The sequence below is a fragment of the Triticum urartu genome, chromosome 7A (genome assembly GCF_056163025.1).
Source record: "Triticum urartu cultivar PI428250 chromosome 7A, HENAU_Tu73, whole genome shotgun sequence".
NCBI lineage: Eukaryota > Viridiplantae > Streptophyta > Magnoliopsida > Poales > Poaceae > Triticum > Triticum urartu.
In genome coordinates, this window is record NC_141879.1 from 722,863,416 (window position 1) to 722,878,717 (window position 15,302).

Sequence of the window (15,302 nt, forward strand, 5' to 3'; positions counted from 1 at the left end):
GACGGAGATGTTATGAATCACATGGCTTTGGATGATCGCTGAATTGGTTTGATAAGGTTGTCCTCTCTAAAGGTGGTCAAGGAGGGAGATTATCTGGTTGTTGTGTGGGATAATTTTTTACTCCAATTTTGTAAGAACTTTATGGTGTGTTTTTTAGCTTGGAGGAGAGGATGTTAGCGCTACTCTTCGGCAGCACGCTCTTATTTTTTCACTCTCCTATCTCTATCCCACCCCCTAACCTTGCAGGAGTTACAAGTCACATACCTTGTTGAGTCTGAGATCTTCATAGTGCCCCAACCCCGAGGGAGGACAACACCGCTGAAGGAGCAACGCGAGTAGACAATCATCTTGAACGGCCCCATATTTTGCCCCGATAGAGTTGGCCCGAGCCTGTGAGTTCGCAACCAAGGTTAGTCCTAGACCTAGGGCCCAACACATATACATACCTAAAGGGGGGCATTGCCCCCCCCCCCCCCCCGCGCACTTCACCATGTTGTATTTATTCAATAGTTGTTTATGGCTAAGTTCATGTATATAGAATGTCTATACTCTAGTACAACATTAAGTACACGAATATAGATCCGAACCGACAATAAATTCTCCATTATCTCATATAGAGATTAGGAACTCCCACAAATGAAGTCTATCATCTGTCGGATGTAGCTTTGGTAGAAGAGATGAAAACCTTCATTGTCAAACAAGGTGTCCTAGAACCTGAGTATTCTGCATTTGTACATCACCGCCTTATCGGCAGCAAGCAGCAGAGCCACCGCTGTCGTGGTTCTAACTCTGACAGTGATGTAGGGGGGTATGTATGGAGAGGGTAGATCTCAGCTATGGAGAAGTTGTAAGCACACGAGGATTACGAGTTCAGGCCCTTCTCGGAGGAAGTAACAGCCCTACGTCTCGGTGCCCGGAGGCGGTCGACTGAATTATGTGTGTAAGAATAACAGGGGTGCGAACCCTTGATACTGAGGAGGGGGTGGCTTATATAGAGTTCGCCAGGCCCCTCCAGCCCTCAGTAATGCAGGGTTTAAAGTACATTAAGGCTGGGCGTTACTGGTAACGCCCCTAATAAAGTGCTATGATGACCATAAAAGCTACTTAATGACCGACCATTTGCGTGTAGAGTGACTTTAGAACTCCTGTCAGTCGAGTGCTTGGCTTCGTGGTCGAGTGATAGCTCCATGGTCGAGTGTCTTGAATCCGTCGAGTGGGATACCTCCAAGTTGATTGAAAGGTGACTTCTTCTTGGGACGTCCTTGGGTAGGGCACTTAGGACAGGTCCATGCCCCTACCCTAGGTACATAGCTTCATCATTAGCCCCCGAATGAATCGAGGTTTGAGTGGGAAGGAGTTGGGGACCCTTCCGGCTGGTTCTCTGTGCTATATGAGCGCCTTATTTTGGATCAATTGTCACGGATGACGTCATCAACTTCTTTCAGTCGCCTTGATCCATTCTAGGCCTCTTGTCGAGTGAATTTCTTTACTTGTGAAGTTCCGAGTGATGGTGCGAAAGGGATCTTCTGCTTGACAAGTTGTTCTGCAGCCCGCGGATTTTGCGGGATTTGAATTTCGGGAAGCGCGCGGGACGGGAGCGGCCGCAGTAATCGGATGGGATAAGACGGAAGCTCCTCGATCCCCGCGCCACCTTTTTCGCCACATAACGTGCGCGTCTGCTGCGGGATTTGACAGGATTGCCCGGGCCTACCAGTTAGCCACTCGGATGCGACCTCTTATAAGCTGCCGGCTGGGGACTCCCGAACAGTGTGCCTTCACTTTTCCTTTTCCCTTCACAAGATCCTCCGCCGCCTCCGCTCTCACCTTAGTGCCGTAGGTCTGTTCGAGCTTCGCCGGCGACGATGGTGAAAGAGAAGACGTCGGCTCTGGAGCGCGCGAAGAAGGCGGCGGTGCAGGGGAAGGGGAAAAAGTCCGCTCGGGGCGGATCTTCCTCAAGGACTGCTCTGCCCAAGGATTGGATCCAGGGCGACTGGATGCCATCGGTGATTCGGCAGGACGATTTTGATGATATGGTCGAGGGGGGATTCATTCCCCATGAAGCTGCGCGTCTCCCGGGGAAAGAAGTCGAACCCCAGCCCCTTGACGGTGAGTGCGTCCTCCTCGCCACCCATATCGATCGTGGATTTTCTCTGCCTCCTCATCCTTTTTTCCGGAGCTTTTTGAAATTCTTCGGAGCGCAGCTCCATCACTTCACTCCCAATTCCATCGCGTATCTTGCTGCTTTCGTTTCCTTGTGTGAAAATTTCTTGGGTTGCCGCCCCCATTGGGGACTCTTCAAGCACATCTTCACCTATCGCTCCTAGTCGGTCAAGAAGGCCAAGTCGAGTGACGAACGGACGCAGGTGATCCAGCTGTGCGGGGGCCTGGCGATCCAAATGAGGGGAAAAAGTTCTTTTCCGTCTATCACTTTTCCCGAGTCAATCCGTGGTTGGCAGTCGACCTGGTTTTACTGTAAAGACCAGGTGACCCCAGGACAGTCGACTGGTCTCCCCCCTTTCTCTCTGAATAGAGCAGAAAAACCTGCCTCTCTGAAAGTGGCGCCGGAGGAAAGGGCGCAGGTCAAGGTGCTGGTTGGTCGAGTGGTTCAGCTTGTCCGCGAGGGCGTGACCGACATGGACTTGCTGGAGGTCTTCCTTCGGAGGCACATCCAACCGCTTCAGGCTCGTGACCACCCGATGTGGCTGTACTCGGGTCTCGAAGACACCACTCGGATTCACCCAGAGGAAGTCACTGACGAGATGCTGGAAGGGTGGCTGTCGAGCATCACAGGGAACAAAGACAACCCCCGAGGAGCCAGGAGGATTCCTCCACTTGACAACACATACGAAGTGGACCAGGTCTGACCTTGTGTTTCTGACTGAGATCTTGTTTTCTTTATTTGCTCTCTTTGAATCGGTCGATTGACTTTTGTCTTGTCTGCTGTTCTCCAGGCAACTACTGAGATGTACTCGACACCCAATGGAGCACAGGAGCAAGCCGTGGAAGGGGAGGCGAGCGGAGGCGAAAGTGGAGACGAACAAGGAGAGTGGGAATCTGACGGCGAAGGAGAGGGAGACGACGACGTCGACTCCAGTGAAGAGGAGGAGGAGGAAGTTGAACCCCCCCGCTCGGAATGGCGATCCAAGCTTACACACAACCCTGCGCGGGAACGTGGTAAGGCGACTGCTCCTGTTGGGCAGTCGTCGAAGCGCCCTCAGACCTCTTCTCCAACGCCGACTGAAAAAGCTCCCAAGCACCCACGCGCGACGCCGTCCAAGCCGCCCAAGGCTCTGCCCAAGATGAAGATGGTTGTCCCCACCATTTCTGGGTAATAGTAGAATTTGCTTTCCTTTGTTGATCGTGACAGACTCTTGGTCGACTCATCGAGCGAGCTGACTGACTTTCAAAATTTGCAGTGCTGCTACCTCGGAGATCTCCGCCAAGGACGATGATCAAGAGATGGAAGACGCTGTTACCTCCAACCCTGGTATGATCACTGATGCTCCGCCTTGAGTCGACTGACGATTTCTTATAACTCTGGTCGATTGAAATTTTCTTATAGCTCCTCCTCATGTTATTGACCTCCCTGATGACGACGACGAAGTGCCGCTGAGAGTGAGAAGGAACAGGAGGGCGTCGGCTGGCAAGACCCCACAATCTACTCCGGCGCCTGAGGCCATAGCTCGGGATGGTGGTGACACCACTCGGGCTTCTGTGAATTTCGCCGTTCCTCTGACGAGCGTGCGGCCCTCGACGTCGACTGCAAATCCGCCTTCGCTTTTTGCCACACACCACGTGCCTGAGGACCAAGTGGGTGCCGCTAAAGAGGCTATACGCCAGTCGGGAATCATGACGGAGCAGGTGAAGGTGGTTCGGGAAGCCAGCCAAGCAGCTTATGACGTGAGTTCAGCTCTTCAGAGCAATGTCCAGGTCAGTCGATTCACCATTTGTTCTGTTAGGATATGCTGTTTGAAGAATCTCTTTTCCAAAGATCTTTATATCTGTACACCCAGTGGGTGTGTTTGTCAATTTTTGGACGAGTGGGGGCACGCTAAGTGCACCCACTCGGTGTAGTCCCCGAGACTATGGTGGACTGCTGGCAGTCGACTGTAGTCTTTATATTGTGTTGCTGTAGTTGTACTTCTTCACTCGGTCTGGTCAGGCCATGTCGAATGGAACTGTATTCGGTCGACTGCGGGCAGTCGATTTTTTTTTCAAACCAGTGGGGGCACGCTGAGTGCACCCACTGGGTGTAGTCCCCGAGACTACTGTCGAATGTTTTTGATTCGGCTGTAGTCTTAGAAACGCCATCATTGTCTCTTGGTTACTCGGAAGCAACTTATCTTGGACATCTGTCGACTGATTTTTCGCAGAAATCCTGTGAACTTGTGGCTCGCTATACTGAGTTGGAGAATAAACAAATCCAGCTCAACCTTGACTTGAAGCTTGCTCAAGAGAATTTGCAGAAGGCGCGAGAAGAAGCAAAAGGTATGGCTGGTGAGGTTCTCCATTCTTGATGAGTGACTTTTCTTCCTTGTCCATTCTTGATGTTGATCTCACTTGACGTTCCGTAGATAAGCTGGAGGAAGCTCTGAAGAAGAAGGATCAAGATCTTGCCGAAGCGCAGAAGGAGGCCTTGAACAAAACGAAGCTTGCTGAAGAAAAACTGGCTTCAGTCGGTACTCTTGAAAAGGAGAACTCCAGACTGAAGCCGCTCTCGACGCAGCTAATCAAGAGGTCAGCTGTCTGAAGAACGACAAGATAGCTCTGAATGACAAGGCAAGTGAACTGGCGGGGAAGAGGAACGATCTGGAGGCTTATCTTGGTGGACTCGCCAAGAAGCTGTTCGTCATGCTCGAGGGTAATTGCTCCAGCCCGACTGTCTTGCAGTTACGAAACTCGTGTAGAGCCACTGTCTTATTCTTGAATCGTGTTTACAAAATTCTGCCAGAACTTCGAAGAGGAGACCAGTCGAGTGGAGCCAGGCTTGGACCCCGCCAATTCTCTCATGAAGGACGAGGCTGCTATGAACGTGCTCCGACTGGAGTCTCGTGTTGCCAGTGTTGTTGACTATCTTGCTCGGCTGAAGGTTGCGATGTCGCGGATCGACACGTCGCTCTGGCCTAGGACGACGCTTCAGAATGACCTCGAGTCCCTGATGACTCGACCGAATGAAGTCCCAGGTTGAGTGGCGTAATGGAAGAAATCTTCTGCTAGATGTGGCGCTGACGTCGCTCTGTCTTTGGTCCGCGTCCACTTCAAGGAGGCGCGAGAGGAAAAGTTGGCCGCCATCCAAGTTGCCAATACCAGGAAGCACAACTTTCAAGACTTCATGGAGACTTTCATTGCTGCTGCCACTCGTATTGCCGACGGGATCGACTTGGATGAGTTCGTCGCCCCTTCCAGTCCTCCGCTTGAGGAATAAAAACTTCTGTGCTTCACCTTAAATTTGCCTCGGAATGCCGAGCGGATTTTGTAACCGTTAAACTCTGCCGAGCTGGAGGCTCGAGTACTTTGATCTGTGGTCCGGGACCTTTGGATCTTATCCGAACTTGATTTATCGTTGAATATCTTCATGGGTTATCTGTCGAGTGGAACTTGATCTTCACTCAAAATAACTTCGTATTTGTGATGCAGCTCCGAAGGAGAAGGTAGCAGTCGCTTCCCACCTCGTCGTCCTTGCGGATTGGGATGCGTTCCATACTTAGGCGAGCGCTGGGCTGCAGCTAAGCCCCCGAGTGGGAGGTTTGCTCTCCACTCGGTAGGATTTTTCAAACTTAGGCGAGCACTGGGCTGTAGCTAAGCCCCCGAGTGGGAGGTTTGCTCCTTACTCGGTAGGATTTTTCAAACTTAGGCGAGTACTGGACTGCAGCTAAGCCCCCGAGTGGGAGGTTTGCTCTCCACTAGGATTTTTCAAACTTAGGCGAGCACTGGGCTACAGCTAAGCCCCCGAGTGGGAGGTTTGCTCCTCACTCGGAAGGATTTTTCAAACTTAGGCGAGTACTGGACTGCAGCTAAGCCCCCGAGTGGGAGGTTTGCTCTCCACTCGGTAGGATTTTTCAAACTTAGGCGAGCACTGGGCTATAGCTAAGCCCCCGAGTGGGAGGTTTGCTCCTCACTCGGAAGGATTTTTCAAACTTAGGCGAGTACTGGACTGCAGCTAAGCCCCCGAGTGGGAGGTTTGCTCTCCACTCGGTAGGCTTTTTCAAACTTAGGCGAGCGCTGGGCTGCAGCTAAGCCCCCGAGTGGGAGGTTTGCTCTCCACTCAATAGGATTTTTACATACTTAGGCAAGCGCTGGGCTGCAGCTAAGCCCCCGAGTGGGAGGTTTGCTCCTTACTCGGTAGGATTTTTCAAACTTAGGCGAGTACTGGACTGCAGCTAAGCCCCCGAGTGGGAGGTTTGGTCTCCACTCGGTAGGATTTTTCAAACTTAGGCGAGCACTGGGCTACAGCTAAGCCCCCGAGTGGGAGGTTTGCTCCTCACTCGGAAGGATTTTTCAAACTTAGGCGAGTACTGGACTGCAGCTAAGCCCCCGAGTGGGAGGTTTGCTCTCCACTCGGTAGGATTTTTCAAACTTAGGCGAGCACTGGGCTATAGCTAAGCCCCCGAGTGGGAGGTTTGCTCCTCACTCGGAAGGATTTTTCAAACTTAGGCGAGTACTGGACTGCAGCTAAGCCCCCGAGTGGGAGGTTTGCTCTCCACTCGGTAGGATTTTTCAAACTTAGGCGAGCACTGGGCTGCAGCTAAGCCCCCGAGTGGGAGGTTTGCTCCTCACTCCGTAGGATTTTTCAAACTTAGGCGAGTACTGGACTGCAGCTAAGCCCCCGAGTGGGAGGTTTGCTCTCCGCTCGGTAGGGTTTTTAAACGCTTAGGCGAGCACTGGGCTGCAGCTAAGCCCCCGAGTGGGAGGTTTGCTCTCCACTCGGTAGGATTTCTTCAAATTTAGGCGAGTACTGAACTGCAGCTAAGCCCCCGAGTGGGAGGTTTGCTCTCCACTCGGTAGGATTTTTAAACACTTAGGCGAGCACTGGGCTGCAGCTAAGCCCCCGAGTGGGAGGTTTGCTCTCCACTCGGTAGGATTTTTAAACACTTAGGCGAGTACTGGACTGCAGCTAAGCCCCTGAGTGGGAGGTTTGCTCTCCACTCGGTAGGATTTTTAAACACTTAGGCGAGCACTGGGCTGCAGCTAAGCCCCCAAGTGGGAGTCTGGCTCACCACTCGATAGGATTTTTACATACTTAGGCAAGCGCTGGGCTGCAGCTAAGCCCCCGAGTGGGAGTCTGGCTCACCACTCGGTAGGATTTTTTTTACAAACTTAGGCGAAACGGATTCGCTGCTAAGTCACCCACTGGGGGATTTCATACGCAAACAAAAGTGACAGCAATTATAGGAGAAATTGGAACACTCTTGTCTTTGATAAAAATAAGCTACAGAAGTTTTTCTTATTACATCTCATCCGAGTGAGAATTCAAGTGTAAAAGGGGCGGAGCAGTTCCGCATTCCAAGCTCGTGGCTCATTGATCTGACGATCAACATTGTCAAGGTGATACGCTCCATTGTGGAGGACTCTGGTGACGATGAAGGGGCCTTCCCAAGTAGGAGTGAGCTTGTGTGGTTTCTGTTGATCCACTCGGAGGACCAAATCTCCTTCTTGGAAGGCTCAACTCTTCACATTTCTGGCATGGAATCGACGCAAGTCTTGCTGATAGATGGTCGATTGGATCATAGCCATTTCTCTTTCTTCTTCTAGGAGGTCGACTGCGTCTTGTCGGGCTTGTTCTGCTTCATCTTCGGTATAAAGCTCGACTCGGGGTGCATTGTGAAGTAGATCACTCGGCAGGACTGCTTCCGCTCCGTAAACCAGAAAGAATGGAGTTCTTCCAGTCGACCGATTCGGGGTGGTCCTCAATCCCCACAGAACTGACGGAAGTTCGTCGACCCAAGCGCCAACTGCGTGCTTGAGATCACGCATCAGCCGAGGCTTTAGTCCTTTGAGAATCAGACCATTTGCCCTTTCTGCTTGTCCATTCGACTGGGGGTGGGCGACCGATGCATAGTCGACTCGTGTGCCTTGAGAGGCGCAAAAAGCTCTGAACTTCTCTGAATCAAAGTTTGACCCATTGTCAGTGATGATGCCATGTGGGACTCCATATCTGAATGTTAACTCCCTGACGAAACTGATAGCAGTGCAAGCATCAAGATTCTTGATAGGTTTAGCTTCAATCCATTTGGTAAACTTGTGGATTGCCACAAGCACATGTGTGAAGCCGCTCCTGCCTGTTCTCAATGGGCCAACCATGTCCAGTCCCCAAACAGCGAAGGGCCAGACGAGTGGAATGGTCTTCAGGGCTGATGCAGGCTTGTGCGACATGTTGGAGTAGAACTGGCACCCTTCACACTTGTCGACTATCTCTTTTGCCATTTCATTCACTACAAGAAATATGTCAACTTATGACCTTCTGTCAGTGACCCTCGAAGAATTGGTCATAAATTTATGACCATTTTAGACCAATTGGTCAAAAGCTGTTCAGGGGGCTCCAAACCCTAAACCATTGCGACCATTTTGGTCAGAAAGGTCGTAATTTCCTTACACGAAATGGTCACAAAGCAAACAGTGCTAGTCCGCTGCCTTATTTCTAGTTGTTAATGACCAATATAGATGGTCATATCCTTGTAGATTGTGGTGGGTTGTGATGACTAGGCGCCATCTCATCAGTTTTGCTTATGTGTCATGTCCATGTGGCAGTTTTTGCCCTAGGTTGTGAAGCAACCTATATTTCTATCATTCCCAAAATTCCCAAAAATATCTCATAAATTCTTTGGGGCATATCTTCATCAAATATGTAAAAATCCTTCCTTGCCTAGTTCAAAACTAATTCAACAATATTCATTTTCCTATTCTGTTCACAACAACACTTTATGAAGGAAGTGCTATTTATATATTCTTGATTGCCCTCGGAATTTTTGGGGAATCTTTCCTATCCAAATCATTACCGCATGACAAAATTCAGCTCCATTTGCCTAGCAAATATTCCTCGGCAAATTTCCTAAGTTTTTGTCCACCTAGAAGCATTGTGAAGGAAGTACCTTTTTTATATCTCTAAATGACATGAAATTTATACAGTTTCTTCATATGCCCAAATTATCACCCTCCTCCAAATTGCAGCTCAGTCAAATCATCTATGTGAGCCCAGGTTCAATTTATATTTTATGGCCAAATTGGCACATTGCAAAGCAAGTGTTATATAGACCCCTCCTATTACCCTCAAACTTTTCGGGCACTCTTCCATACCCAAATCATTGACACATGATAATATTCAGCTCAATTTTCCTAGTAAATCTTTCTCGGGAAATTTCCAAAGTTTCTACCTCGAGAGAAGCTTTGTCAAGTAAGTACTAGCTAGGCTTACCCAAATGATCTGAAAATTTACCAGCGCATGACCATACCTAAGTAACTTACCTACACCAATTTTGAGCTCATTTCATTCATCCAATCTTTCTCACTAGTTTTCCCAAGTTTCTGTCCATAGAAGAGCATTGTGAAGGAAGTACTATTTTGGCATGCCCAAATGGTATCAATTTTCTACAATGCTTTCCTATGCCCAAATAACCATCCTCCACAAAATTTCAGCTCAATCCATTCATTATTTTGATCCCAGCTTCAACATTCGTAGTTATGTCCAGCGTGGTACTTTGCAAAGCAAGTACCACCTAGGATCCTCCTTTTGAGCTAAAAATTTGTGAAGACATTCTCCTTAGTAGATGATCATCCTCAGCCAAAACTCACGCCCATTGGCCATGTGTATTTCCCGTACCGCTAATCAAACACTTGGCTGCTAATTCAAGTTTGAGCATCGATCGGTCTCCTCGTGAGAATCTTATGTTGTAATTTTCTTCCTAGCACCTACCTGGGGAGTGCCCAACCCACTAGACATGCCTAGGCCGCCCAGAACACATGGCAACATTACGGTCACGCGGTGACCACGCGACGGGCATGCGAGTTTACGCGCTCTAGAGTTGGGGCCCTCGGCCACCGCCCAAACCTCGACGTATTGCCACCAAACCATGTATTTATGATTAAATAGGTCCTTATCTACTTATAAATGATTTTTGGAAAAAATAAATAGCAAACTATGAGGCAGCTGCAGTTCAAATTTGACCCGCTTCCACCTGAATCGGCGGAAATTTGTCTTTTTCACGAGAGGTGGATCAAAATTTTTTACACCCAACCATTTTGTCAATTGTGCATTAAATATGGCCTAGTATTTTATAAAATTTATTAGGTCCAATTTTGCAACAATTATTTGGTAGTTTCTTCACAAAAAAACCTCCTTTCGGGCACTCGAAAAATGGAAAATGATTTTTTCGTCCAATGAAAATGAAAACTTCCTTAGGCAACATTGTTTGCCATTCCAATATGCACCCTTGTGCACAATATGAGATCATTTTAACAAACTATGCCATGAATGTGGCCATAAGATTGATCATTTGGCTTGAAAGCCATGAATCTTCACACTTGATAGCTCATTTCTGAGAACACTTCTTTAAAATAATTATCGTATTACAAGTTTATTATTTTTCCCGGAAACTTGTTCACATATAATGACACAATGCGAAGGTTTTCCAATTTGTTATTTTTTTTGAATTTTTTATGCCCGTTTTAAAATGCGGTCAAAACGGCGGGCTTGACCGTTCCTAGCTAGTGGTTGAATATTGGAATTTTTTTGGTGTTTCTCTGATTAAATAGATACTTATGTACCTAGAAATGATTTTTGGAAAAAATAAATAGCAAACTATGAGGCAGCTGCAGTTCAAATTTGACCCGCTTCCTACTGAATCGGCGGAAATTTGTCTTTTTCACCAGAGGTGGATCAAGGCTTTTAACACCCAACCATTGTGTCAATTGTGCATTAAACATGGCCTAGTATTTTATAAAATCGATTTGTTCCATTTTTGTAACAATTATTTGGTAGTTCCTTCACAAAAAAACCTCATTTCGGGCACTCGAAAAATGGAAAATGAATTTTCCGTGCAAAGAAAATGAAAACTCCCTTTGGCAACATTGTTTGGAATTCCAAGATGCACCCTTGTGCACAATATGAGATCATTTGAATAAACTATGCCATGAATGTGGCCATAAGATTGATCGTTTGGGTTGAAATACGTGAATCTTCACACATGATAGCTCATTTCTGAGAACACTTTTTTAAAATAATTACCGTATTACAAGTTTATTATTTTTCTTGGAAACTTGGTCACATATAATGACACAATGCGAAGGTTTTCCAATTTTTTAATTTGTTTTGAATTTTTATGCCCGTTTTAAAATGCGGTCAAAACGGCGGGCTTGACCGTTCCTAGCTGGTGGTTGAATATTGGATTTCTTTGGTGTTTCTCTGATTAAATAGATACTTATGTACCTAGAAATGATTTTTGGAAAAAATAAATAGCAAACTATGAGGCAGCTGTAGTTCAAATTTGACCCGCTTCCAACTGAATTGGCGGGAATTTGTCTTTTTCACCAGAGGTGGATCAAAACTTTTGACACCCAACCATTTTGTCAATTGTGCATTAAATATGTCCTAGTATTTTTGAAAAATGATTTGGTACAATTTTGCAACAAATATATTGTAGGTCCTTCACAAAAAAACCTCATTTCGGGCACTCGAAAAATGGAAAATGAATTTTCCGTGCAAAGAAAATGAAAACTCCCTTTGGCAACATTGTTTGGAATTCCAAGATGCACCCTTGTGCACAATATGAGATCATTGGAATAAACTATGCCATGAATGTGGCCATAAGATTGATCGTTTGGGTTGAAATACATGAATCTTCACACATGATAGCTCATTTCTGAGAACACTTTTTTAAAATAATTACCGTATTACAAGTTTATTATTTTTCTTGGAAACTTGGTCACATATAATGGCACAATGCGAAGGTTTTCCAATTTTTTGATTTTTTTTGAATTTTTTATGCCCGTTTCAAAATGCGGTCAAAACGGCGGGCTTGACCGTTCCTAGCTAGTGGTTGAATCTTGGAATTTTTTTGGTGTTTCTCTGATTAAATAGATACTTATGTACCTAGAAATGATTTTTGTAAAAAATAAATAGCGAACTATGAGGCAGCTGCAGTTCAAATTTGACCCGCTTCCAACTGAATCGGCGGAAATTTGTCTTTTTCACGAGAGGTGGATCAAAACTTTTTACACCCAAACATTTTGTCAATTGTGCATTAAATATGCCCTAGTATTTTAGAAAATTGATTTGGTCCAATTTTGCAACAATTATTTGGTAGTTCCTTCACAAAAAAACCTCCTTTCCGGCACTCGGAAAATGAAAAATGGTTTTTTCGTCCAAAGAAAATGAAAACTTTTGACAACCAATCATTTTGTCAATTGAACATTAAATATGGCCTAATATATTATAAAAATGATCTGGTCCCATTTTGCAACAAATATATGGTAGGTCATTTAAAAAAACTCAATTTACGCACTCGAAAAATAGAAAATGATTTTTTTGACCAATTTAGATGGTCATAACGTCGTACTGTATTTTGATTGGTCCGTGGACGCATCACGCGGATCATGCATCGAACACCGTCGAATGATCGTGGATCCAACGGCAGTCATCAGCCCTTCAACACCATCCCCGAAACCCTACCTCTGCCCTGTTGTAATTTTACATCCACCCCCCCACCTCCTTTCTTTCCCTCGCTCTCTTCTCCTCCTCTCCCCTTCCAGATCCGCCCTAGCCCCTCTCTCCCCCGCACACCACTCGTCCTCCCTTCCAGATCGCAGCCGCCACCTCCTCCTTTCTAGATCGCCGCCTCCACCTCCCTCCGGCCGAGCTCCCCGCCGTCCATGGCCTTCCCCATGCCCTCCTCCTATCTCCCATCCCCTTCCCTCACCGCGAGCCCTTCTCCCCCCGCGAGCCCTCTCTCTCTCCCTCTCGCGACTCCTCTGCTCCACTCGATTCCGGGGAGTTGAGGCGGCTCTCGCCGGCGCGCAGCATACCCCGGGCTCCCCTCACGGAGCTCTTCCCCCCTCCCGTCAGATCCGTGTCTCGCACCCTCTAGTGCAAGCCCGCAACATCACCCGTGGCTAGGGTTCCGGCTGCCACTTTAACTTCGTCGGGATCTGCCACATGCGACGACGGCGAGGCCAGAGGTGGCCGGATCTAGCACCGGTAAGCCCCTCCCCTCCTTCTTCGTGCAGCATCACCTCACCTCACCTCGTCTCATGCTCCTTTTTGTAGATATGTGTTCACCGTGTTCCTGGTCTCCGGCTATGGTGAGGGGCGGGAGCATGCGCCGGAGTTCACCTCCTCCGGGCGGGCGGGCGGGGTGGCCTCCTCCTGCGGGAGGCGGCCGGGAGCACTGGGCTTGGATCACGGACGTCGGCATCATCTTCTCCGACTTAGACTAGGGCACCGCTGCTCCTGTCTCCAGTCCCTTGCCATTAGAGCACGGACGCTACTGCTCCCGCCTCCAGTCCTGACAGGTGACAGCCGACGCCCTCATCTCCTCCAGCACTGGTTGTCCCTATTTCCAGTGCCGATCCTGGCCTCGTGGGTGAGTTCTTGGAGAATCATTGCTTCCCGGTTTCCGCTTATACACTGAATCTTTGAACTTTTTGTCCAGGTTATAGTGTGTGCTTGCTTGCACATCTTTGTACTATCAAAATAGAGTGCGTGCTTGCTTGCTGTCCATTCAACATGGGAATCAGGCGGGTTAGTTTGGTTTATTTGGTTCTGTTGTTGCTTTGGGCTAGTTTGGTACGTATGGGTTCAAATGGGTGCTTAATAGGAACGGACTGGATTGGTTTATGTTGAACAGAAAATCGAACTGGACTGGGGTGGTTTGGTTTGATGCCGTACAAAATGAAATGGTCTGAACCCGGGGGTTCAACCGGCACTGCCGCACCAATCGCAACCCACATGAACAAACTAATCCCAATGCTCAAGTGTTTCTCTGTGTTGAGAGTGGATGTGTTGACGCCCAGGACATGTTAGTACTGTAACCTGTAAGCTGTAAGCTGTAACTGATCTAATCCTGACGTAATGAAAATTGCTTTGAGGATCTGTCAATTATACAGAGCTCTCCATGCCCAAGCTGAGAAATTCTTGTTGTCAATCTGTTTGATGCCATCATTTTCTTACCATCATATTATATGTGCCGCTCAACATTCAACCTGCTTTAATCTGTACTAGTATTCAGTTTGTACCTCATCTAGCACACTGCCTAAAATTGCCACTATTCTTTCAATGAAATTAGTAGAATTACCTTGTGATTCCTCTGTTTGCTTCACATTATGGTTGCTCTACTGCTAGTGTCTTACTAGCTTTTTTTGACTCATCGTGTTCCCGCTTGTAGTTGATTTTCCATGTGCCTAAGTATATGGGTAGTAAACGTGCAAGCAAACATTTGAACTCAAACCCATCCATGCTATGTACTATACTATACTGAAGAAGTAATGTAGATGAATATATATGCAGTTTTTGAAACCATCCTCTAATCTTTGCTTGTTTTTACAGTTTGGTGCTACAGTTTAAACCATCACCTAATCTGTGCCTTATCTAGAAATTTTGGCATGAAATTAAATCTGGCTGCTTGTTTACATTCAAAGTCCATATATATGATGCTGAAATAAATGAACACCATATATAGAGAACTAGTAGTAATTTATGTTCTGAACATGCATGGTTTGAAATGTCTAAATCAAAGTCATCTTGTATTGTTTCTGGTTGATTTTGTTGTGCTGACTGCTCACAAAAAATATATATCTTTCAGACTCGATACATAAAGGACCGCAAGTGATTATATGGCAGGATACTGGACAGTAACCGTGTCAAGTCCTCCATTCAAGCAAAGTCCAAGGATCAGTCTGAGATGGAGTAGTTTGTCCTGCCTGTGCAATGTTCTTTCCAGCATCTCAGCTGTGTACTCTAATTACTGGAGTATTCTGTAGATTCTTTTCAATTAAACTACTCTAGAGATGAGTCTTTTCCATTAACTAAATCTAAATGAAACATTAGATGAAACTTGCCAAAGATTATTTAAATATTGCAGTAACTATTTGACACACATATTGTCATGCATCAGTAGTAGCATTAGTTGAAACTTTTATAGTAGGACTTGCTGTTATAGTGGGACTTATCTATGTAATTTAGCCAAACTTCATGTCACCATACGAATAATGTTTTTGCTCAAAATTCTTTTCTGTTTGTGTGGTGCTAAACTGCCAATAGAAGACGAGAGTTCTTGTTGAACAACGCTACAATTGCATTGTTGTATGTTATT